The sequence below is a fragment of the Amborella trichopoda genome, chromosome 12 (genome assembly GCF_054954075.1).
Source record: "Amborella trichopoda isolate Santa Cruz 75 chromosome 12, AtrichopodaSantaCruz75HAP2 v2.0, whole genome shotgun sequence".
NCBI classification, from domain to species: Eukaryota; Viridiplantae; Streptophyta; class Magnoliopsida; order Amborellales; family Amborellaceae; genus Amborella; species Amborella trichopoda.
The window spans coordinates 14,599,666-14,610,131 of NC_142347.1; positions in this window are offsets into that span (position 1 = coordinate 14,599,666).

The window sequence follows — 10,466 nt, forward strand, 5'->3', positions numbered from 1 at the left end:
AGACGACAAGACCACCATAAAAGGCAAATCTTAACCCCTCTTGATCAAATGAAAGGATAACAGAATGAAAGATCATAAAAAAAGAATAAGAAGTAAGATGAGAGAGGAGAACTGAAAGAGGGAGGGGGAAGTGAAAAAAAGGAGGAGAAGAATATGAGAGGAAAGAAAAACACAGATAGCGCTAGGTGTGCCGGCTGTATTAGACAAAGAAAAGAAGAAGACACAGTCGGTGCTAAGCATTGTCGGCTGTATCAGACGAAGAAGAGAGAGAAAGCAGTTGATGTTAGGCTTCACAAACTATGTCAAACAGAGAAGAAAGAGAAGATACAATCGACATTAGGCTTCACAAACTATATCAGATAGAGAAGAAAAAGAAGATACAGTCGGCTCTAGGCTTCACAAACTGTATCAGACAGAGAAGAAAGAGAAGATACAGTCGGCGCTAGGCTTGACAAACTGTATCAGACAGAGAAGAAAGAGAAGATGCACTCAGTGCTAAGCTTCGCCGACTGTGTTAGATAGAGAAGAGAAGATGCGGACAGCGCTAGGCTTCATCGACTGTATCAGACATAGAAGAGGGAGAAGATGCAGTCGGTGTTAGGCTTCGCCAACTGTTTCAAGCATAGAAGAGAGCGAAGATGCAGTTGGTGCTAGACTTCACCGATTGTATCAGGCATAGAAGAGAGAGAAGATGCAATAGACGCTACGCTTCACCGACTGTATCAGGCATAAAAGAGAGAAGAGATGGAGAATACATACGACGTTAGTCATCATTGGCTGTGTTAGGCAAAGCGCAGAAAAGAGATACAGATGAGAAGAAGAGAGAGATAAAGAGATAAAGATGAGAAGTGAGAGAAAGAGAGATAAAGAGATAAAGAGATAAAGATGAGAAGAAGAGAGCTAAAGAGATAAAGATGAGAAGAAGAGAGAGAAAGAGATAAATATGAGAAGAAGAGAGAGAAAGAGATAAAGATGAGAAAAGAAGGGAGGAGAGAGAGTTACATTATCGAAAGGTATCAACTCTTTTCTTCTCTCTCATCTCTCTCTCCAAGATGCACCCACGCGATTAAGCAAAACTGAAGTCTTTATTGATTGATTGAAGAATGAACCGAAGCTCTTCCATTTGTATTTACAGTTTGGCTTTGCATGTTTATATGGAATTGAGCTAAAACATGAGTGTACGCCCCAAAACTACCTAGAATTGAAGATAATTACAATTTAATTGAATTAAAATAAATTCTAAAAATGGGTGCAAAAAGACTGTTTGCCCCTACCCAACATTGTTCGAAATTTCACAACAGCCCTTATTGCTGCCCAAGAACTTATGTGATCTTCAATGACTGATCCAGGGTTGTTTTGATGCCTGTTTGATTGAGAGATGATTATTTTCTTGTAGGGCTCGGCATGCGATCAATTTAATACCAACTTTGAGCCATGAATCATGTTTTTAAGCCATGACCACGAAACTTGAATTTTGGATCAATCTTGAAAACTTTGGATCAATTGTGCGTTCGTTCCTTGATATTTCTTTATGATTTCTTTGCTAAATCACATCGAGCATGTCGTCACGATCATGTTGCAACAAACGTAGCTCGATTTTGTGTTTAGATGAAGATTTTATCGACTTGAGTTTTTGGCCGAAATCTTGAAATCCGGCGGCTGAAATTTACAGCGGGTTCGATGTCTCTGTGTGTGAAATCCAACCATTCATTGTATGCAGAGTTCGAACCAGAGATGGCCACGAACCTTATGCAGATAATGCAATTTGTTTTGTGCCAATCGGGTAATCGTCATTTGTAGCCGAAGTGGGGAGTGCTGCTGCTGAATTTTCTGCAACTTCCTTCACGGATTAGCAAGTTCTCTCTAGTTTTTCTCTCTGCTCAAGCATTGTCACGGGGCGTACCACATATCGAATCGATCTTCTTGACGAGACGAACATACTCACCAAATTTGATTATGATTCTACTTGGAAAGAAGGACATATAGGCCCCGAACGTCACTGCCCGTGACTGTAAAAACAGCCACCTTTAATTGTATTTTAGTGCATGGTGGCCACACGAGAATAGTGTGTGGCCTATCCTTTTTTTGTATTATACCCATAACTTTGTCCTTGAGTGCCTGATTAAGCCAAAACTTGACCCATATGGGTTTTCGACTATGTCGGATCTAATGGTGGTTATCCCACAAGAATTTGACATACAATAAGTATAGTTTTAGTTACAAGGTTAATTTCAGGTGCAAAAGGCCAAGTTTTTGAAATTGTTTCTTTGTATTCACTGCCTTAGACATATCTGATCATGATGGAACTTGGTATGTGTCGTATCATGACGGAAGTTGGATTGAGAGATGATTACTTTCTTGTAGGGCTCGGCATGCGATCAATTTAATACCAACTTTGAGCCATGAATCATGTTTTTAAGCTATGACCACGAAACTTGATCTTTGGATGAATCTTGGAAACTTTGGATCGATTGTGTGTTCGTTCCTTGATATTTCTTTGTGATTTCTTTGCTGAATAACATCGAGCCTATCGTCACAATCATGTTGCAACAAATGTAGCCCGATTTCAAGTTTAGATGAAGATTTTATCGTCTTGAGTTTTTGGCCGAAATCTTCAAATCCGGCGGCTGAAATTTACAGCGGCTTCGATGTCTCTGTGTGTGAAATCCAACCGTTCATTGTACGTGGAGTTCGAACCAGAGATGGCCACGGACCTTATGCAGATAATGCAATTTTTTTTGTGCCAAAGGGGTATGAGAGCGTCGTGATTTGGTAGCCGAAGTCGGGAGTGCTGCTGCTGAATTTTCTGTAACTTCCTTCACGGATTAGCAAGTTCTCTCTAGTTTTTCTCCCTGCTCAAGCATTGTCACGAGGCGTACCACATATCGAATCGCTCATCTTGACGAGACGAACATACTCACCAAATTTGAGCATGATTCGACTTGGAACGAGGGACATATAGGCTCTGAAAGTCACTGCCTGTGACTGTAAAAACAGCCACCTTTAATTGTATTTTAATGCATGGTGGCCACAAAAGAATAGTGTGCGGCCTGACCTTTTTTTGTAATTTACCCATAACTTTGTCCTAGAGTGCCCGATTAAGCCGAAACTTGACCGATATGGGTTTTCGACTATGTCGGATCTAATGGTGGTTATCCCACAACAATTTGACGTACAAAAACTATAGCTTTAGTTACAAGGTTAATTTCAGGTGTTAAAGGCCAAGTTTTTAAAATTGTTTCTTTGTATTCACAGCCTTAGACATGTCTGATCATGATGGAACTTGGTATGTGTCGTAACATGATGTAACCTGGATTGAGAGATGATTATTTTCTTGTAGTGCTCGGCATGTGATCAATTTAAAACCAACTTTGAGCCATGAATCATGTTTTTAAGCCATGACCACGAAACTTGAATTTTGGATGAATCTTAAAAACTTTGGATCTATTGTGCGTTCGTTCCTTGATATTTCTTTATGATTTCTTTGCTAAATCACATCGAGCATGTCGTCACGATCATGTTGCAACAAACGTAGCTCGATTTTGTGTTTAGATGAAGATTTTATCGACTTGAGTTTTTGGCCGAAATTTACAGCGGCTTCGATGTCTCTGTGTGAGAAATCCAACCGTTCATTGTATGCAGAGTTCGAACCAGAGATGGCCACGGACCTTATGCAGATAATGCAATTTGTTTTGGGCCAATCGGGTGTGAGAGCGTCGTGATTTGTAGCCGAAGTAGGGAGTGCTGCTGCTGAATTTTCTGCAACTTCCTTCACGGATTAGCAAGTTCTCTCTAGTTTTTCTCCCTGCTCAAGAATGTCACGCGGCGTACCACATATCGAATCGCTCGTCTTGACGAGACGAACATACTCACCAAATTTCAGCATGATTCGACTTGGAAAGAGGGACATATAGGCCTCGAAAGTCACTGCCCGTGACTGTAAAAACAACCACCTTTAATTGTATTTTAGTGCATGGTGGCCACACGAGAGTAATGTGCGGCCTATCGTTTTTTTGTATTTTACCCATAACTTTGTCCTTGAGTGCCTGATTAAGCCAAACCTTGACCCATAAGGATTTTCGACTATGTCGGATCTAATGGTGGTTATCCCATAATAATTTGACATACAATGAGTATAGTTTTAGTTACAAGGTTAATTTCAGGTGCAAAAGGCCAAGTTTTTGAAATTGTTTCTTTGTATTCACTACCTTAGACATATCTGATCATGATAGAACTTGGTATGTGTCGTATCATGATGGAACTTGGATTGAGCGATGATTATTTTCTTGTAGGGCTCGGTATGCGATCAATTTAATACCAACTTTGAGCCATGAGTCATGTTTTTAAGCTATGACCACGAAACTTGAATTTTGGAGGAATCTTGGAAACTTTGGATCGATTGTGTGTTCGTTCCTTGATATTTCTTTGTGATTTCCTTGCTGAATAACATCGAGCCTATCGTCACAATCATGTTGCAACAAACGTAGCTCGATTTCATGTTCAGATGAAGATTTTATCGTCTTGAGTTTTTGGCCGAAATCTTCAAATCCGGCGGCTGAAATTTACAGCGGCCTCGATGTTTCTGTGTGTGAAATCCAACCGTTCATTGTATGCGACGTTCGAACCAGAGATGGCCACGGACCTTATGCAGATAATGCAATTTGTTTTGTGCCAATCGGATATGAGAGCGTTGTGATTTGGTTGCCGAAGTGGGGAGTGCTGCTGCTGAATTTTCTGTAACTTCCTTCACGGATTAGCAAGTTCTCTCTAGTTTTTCTCCTTGCTCAAGCATTGTCACGTGGCGTACCACATATCGAATCACTCGTCTTGACGAGACGAACCTACTCACCAATTTTGAGCATGATTCGACTTAGAACGAGGGACATATAGGCTCTGAAAGTCACTGCCTGTGACTGTAAAAACAGCCACCTTTAAATGTATTTTAGTGCATGGTGGCCACAAGGGAATAGTGTGTGGCCTATCTTTTTTTTGTAATTTACCCATAAATTTGTCCTAGAGTGCTTGATTAAGCCGAAACTTGACCGATATGGGTTTTCGATTATGTCGGATCTAATGGTGGTTATCCCACCACAATTTGCGTACAAAAAGTATAGTTTTACTTACAAGGTTAATTTCAGGTGTTAAAGGCCAAGTTTTTAAAATTGTTTTTTTGTATTCACTGCCTTAGACATGTCTGATCATGATGGAACTTGGTATGTGTCGTAACATGATGGAACTTGGAATGAGAGATGATTATTTTCTTGTAGTGCTCGGCATGCGATCAATTTAATACCAACTTTGAGCCATGAATCATGTTTTTAAGCCATGACCACGAAACTTGAATTTTGGATGAATCTTGAAAACTTTGGATCGATTGTGCGTTTATTCGTTGATATTTCTTTATGATTTCTTTGCTAAATCACATCGAGCATGTCGTCACGATCATGTTGCAACAAACGTATCTCGATTTTGTGTTTAGATGAAGATTTTATCGACTTGATTTTTTGGCCGAAATCTTGAAATCCGACGGCTGAAATTTACTGTGGCTTCGATGTCTCTGTGTGTGAAATCCAACCGTTCATTGTATGCAGAGTTCGAACCAGAGATGGCCATGGACCTTATGCAGATAATGCAATTTGTTTTGTGCCAATCGGGTATGAGAGCGTCATGATTTGTAGCCGAAGTGGGGAGTGCGGCTGCTTAATTTTTTGCAACTTCCTTCACGGATTAGCAAGTTCTCTCCAGTTTTTCTCCCTGCTCAAGCATGTCACGAGGCGTACCACATATCGAATCGCTCGTCTTGACGAGACGAACTTACTCACCAAATTTGAGCATGATTCGACTTGGAAAGTGGGACATATAGGCCCCGAAAGTCACTGCCCGTGACTGTAAAACAGCCACCTTTAATTGCATTTTAGTGCATGGTGGCCACACGGGAATAGTGTGTGCCCTATCCTTTTTTTGTATTTTACCCATAACTTTGTCCTTGAGTGCCTGATTAAGCCAAAACTTGACCCATATGGGTTTTCGAATATGTCAGATCTAATGGTGGTTATCCCACAATAATTTGACATACAATAAGTATAGTTTTAGTTACAAGGTTAATTTCAGGTGCAAAAGGCCAAGTTTTTGAAATTGTTTCTTTGTATTCACTGCCTTAGACATATCTGATCATGATGGAACTTGGTATGTGTCGTATCATGATGGAACTTGGATTGAGAGATGATTATTTTCTTGTAGGGCTGGGCATGCGATCAATTTAATACCAACTTTTAGCCATGAATCATGTTTTTAAGCCATGACCACGAAACTTGAATTTTGGATGAATCTTGAAAACTTTGGATCGATTGTGTGTTCGTTCCTTGATATTTCTTTGTGATTTATTTGCTGAATAACACCGAGCCTATCGTCACAATCATGTTGCAACAAACGTAGCTCGATTTTATGTTCAGATGAAGATTTTATCGTCTTGAATTTTTGACCGAAATCTTGAAATCCGGCGGCTGAAATTTACGGCGGCTTCAGCCTCTGTGTGTGAAATCCAACCGTTCATTGTATGCAGAGTTCGAACCAAAGATGGTCACGGACCTTATGCAGATAATGCAATTTGTTTTGGGCCAATCGGCTATGAGAGCGTCGTGATTTGGTAGCCGAAGTGGGGAGTGCTGCTGCTGAATTTTCTGCAACTTCCTTCACGGATTAGCAAGTTCTCTCTAGTTTTTCTCTCTGCTCATGCATTGTCACGGGGCGTACCACATATCGAATCGCTCGTCTTGACGAGACGAACATACGCACCAAATTTGAGCATGATTCGACTTGGAAAGAGGGACATATAGGCCCCGAAAGTCACTGCCCGTGACTGTAAAAACAGCCACCTTTAATTACATTTTAGTGCATGGTGGCCACACGGCAATAGTGTGTGCCCTATCCTTTTTTTGTATTTTATCCATAACTTTGTCCTTGAGTGCCTGATTAAGCCAAAACTTGACCCATATGGGTTTTCGAATATGTCGGATCTAATGGTGGTTATACCACAATAATTTGACATACAATAAGTATAGTTTTAGTTACAAGGTTAATTTCAGGTGCAAAAGGCCAAGTTTTTGAAATTGTTTCTTTGTATTCACTGCCTTAGACATGTCCGATCATGATGGAACTTGGTATGCGTGGTAACATGATGGAACTTGGATTGAGAGATGATTGTTTTCTTGTAGGGCTCGGCATGCGATCAATTTAATACCAACTTTGAGCCATGAATCATGTTTTTAAGCCATGACCACGAAACTTGAATTTTGGATGAATCTTCAGAACTTTGGATCGATTGTGTGTTCGTTCCTTGATATTTCTTTGTGATTTCTTTGCTGAATAACATCGAGCCTATCGTCACGATCTTGTTGCGACAAACGTAGCTTGATTTCGTGTTCAGATGAAGATTTTATCGTCTTGAGTTTTTGACCGAAATCTTGAAATCCGGCAGCTGAAATTTACAGCGGCTTCGATGCCTCTGTGTGGGAAATCCAACCGTTCATTGTATGTGGAGTTCGAACCAGAGATGGCCACGGACCTTATGCAGATAATGCAATTTGTTTTGTGCCAATCGGGTATGAGAGCGTCGTGATTTGGTAGCCGAAGTGGGGAGTGCTGCTGCTGAATTTTCTGCAACTTCCTTCACGGATTAGTAAGTTCTCTCTAGTTTTTCTCCCTGTTCAAGTATTTTCATGGGGCGTACCGCATATCGAATCGCTCGTCTTGACGAGACGAACATACTCACCAAATTTGAGCATGATTCGACTTGGAACGAGGGACATATAGGCCCCGAAAGTCACTGCCCGTGACTGTAAAAACAGCCACCTTTAATTGTATTTTAGTGCATGGTGGTTACAAGGGAATTGTGTGTGGCCTATCCTTTTTTTGTAATTTACCCATAAATTTGTCTTTGAGTGGCCGATTAAGCCGAAACTTGACCCATATGGGTTTTCGACTATGTCGGATCTAATGGTGGTTATCGCACAACAATTTGACGTACAAAAAGTATAGTTTTAGTTACAAGGTTAATTTCAGGTGTTAAAGGCCATGTTTTTGAAATTGTTTCTTTGTATTCACTGCCTTAGACATGTCTGATCATGATGGAACTTGGTATGTGTCGTATTGGAGTGATGATGAAGATCTTGATCAATTTTGGGGCAATTTTGAGATTATTAGAGTTTCCACTTATTTTGTAGGCTTTAATGACATGCTTCCTCTTTATTCCGCATCAAGGACCAAGGTGCTGAAAAATGCCTTCAAACAGCTTGCGTTGCCGAATGTTGTGCTTCGAGCTGAAGTTTCAAGTTATTTGGAGATGATTGACCCTTTATATGTACCTTTCAGTAGACAATACTCATATTTGTCATATGCCAGATACATATTCTGTAGCCATGATGACCTCTAGTCACTAAAATTGATACTTTTCCCAATCAACAAGGACTTCTTTTCATGAGACGTTGGACCATTAGATTTTTTATATGAAGCCCTCTCAAGAACAAGAGGACGACACCTTATGGGCCTTCCATGGGTGACGGCTAGCCTTACAATAGAAGTCATAAAATTGTACAAAGGCCTGACTGCCTGCCCAAAATATCTCGTAAGATATAGAGTATTTTGGTCCCCAATTTTATGAAGATGTGCATGAAGGCTCTGTGACAGGATTCTCAAACTATCACTATGTGGAATCCCATGACGAAGCATGGTTGCTTCTGTAATAGCTAGATATATTGTAAAAATATGCAGCATACATGGGTCGAATTTGTTGATCCATGTCTCTCTCATTATTGATCCATTTAAGATGATGCTTGGACTTTTTCTTTGAATCCACTATCACATGAAAATTTTTAAGTCCTATGGGTTCATTATCAGAGGATGGCATTAATTAGATTTAGACATACTAGAATGGTAGGCAAGCTTGGCGGATGACGTGTCCAAATAATCACTCTCCCTTGATTTTCTCCAATAATGTCACAACAAATCAGTTCTTTTGAAGTTTAAATTTGAATATCTTGCTGTTTGGGGCCTAAACCAGAGTAAAGCTCGTCATTGAAACCATCTGAAAATATTTTGGTGAATACTTATCCCATCGAAGCATTTTATGAGAAGGAGTTGGTTTCAATCAAAGATTTGGGTAACACAATGGTTGGTACTCCCTGAAAGTCTATTTAAACTCCTTTGATATAGTGGAAAATGGATTGATCATTTTGATTTTCACAAGTCGAATATTTTTTCTGGATGATTACGAGAAAGAGAGAGTGGAAAAGAGAGATTGATGAACCTCTTGAATCTCATGTGAAGACATTTATAAAGAGAATGTTGATTCTATACTAACTTGAAGCCTAGATAAAAAAAGGGAGTAGAGCTCAGGTAGTATCCGTGTATACATCCAAGCAAGCAAACATGGCGAACTTCTTGGTACAGATCTTTCCTGTAGTTTCTGTATATTTTCCTTCCTAAGGATATGTAAATGCTTCATGGTCTGAATCAAGAGTGTTTAGTCCCGTATAGAGGTCTAATGTAAATTGTAACTAGAATTGAGAGTTGTTGGAACTCCTAACAAACTCCAGCTTTATGTAAAAAACTCTTTTATTTCCAATACATGAAATTTAAGGTGAAATGGGCTCCTAAATTTGTTAGTTCTGTGGTTCCAATTTGGAGTCACAATGTTGTAAATATTTCTTGACACATTTTTGGGTGAACAAAATGACACTTGATGAACAACTAAAAAAGCATTATGAAAAATATATGTCATTTTAAGTGTTGTTAGAGGTATTCTGTTACAAGACTTGAGTGGAAGTAGTCCATCCAGTTGGAGTTCCAAAACACTTGGAAAGACTTGTGATGCAAACAAAGAAAAATATGAAGTATAATTGACGTGCACCTCCCCCATTTCATTTTATTCTCTATATTTTTGTTTGGGTAAGTATGTTGATCACTTTTTACCCAAGACTTGATGAGAGCTTTATCCATGTCACGAATAATCAGAGTTTAGGCCTCCATGAGGTGCTATTTTCTCTCTTTGAGTAGGTTACTTGCCTATTTGTTTTGTTCTCTATCTTCTTGATTTGAAGTTTGCTCAGCCTATTTTCTCCTCTCTAATGCAATTTAGACGAAAGAAATGAGCAATTCAAACCATTTTCTAAGTAAAAAGCACAATGGTTCTCTTTGAATAAAAATGAGAGAGAAAGGGAGAGAGAAACAAGGGCTTGGAAAAGCTTAGTTCAATAACAAGTCTTGCAGGAATGGTTGACAAATATAGAGAGTGAAATCATGGGTAGAAGGTAATATCTATAGGTATGCAAGCACATTTTAGCAAGAGAAATGGGGTCTTGCAAGTTGATTCTATTGCATGTTTTGTCTTTATCTCTGTCACAAGTATTTCAGTGTGTTTTGAAACGTCAAACAGAGGTGCATCTTCCACTAAATTGTAAAATAGAAAT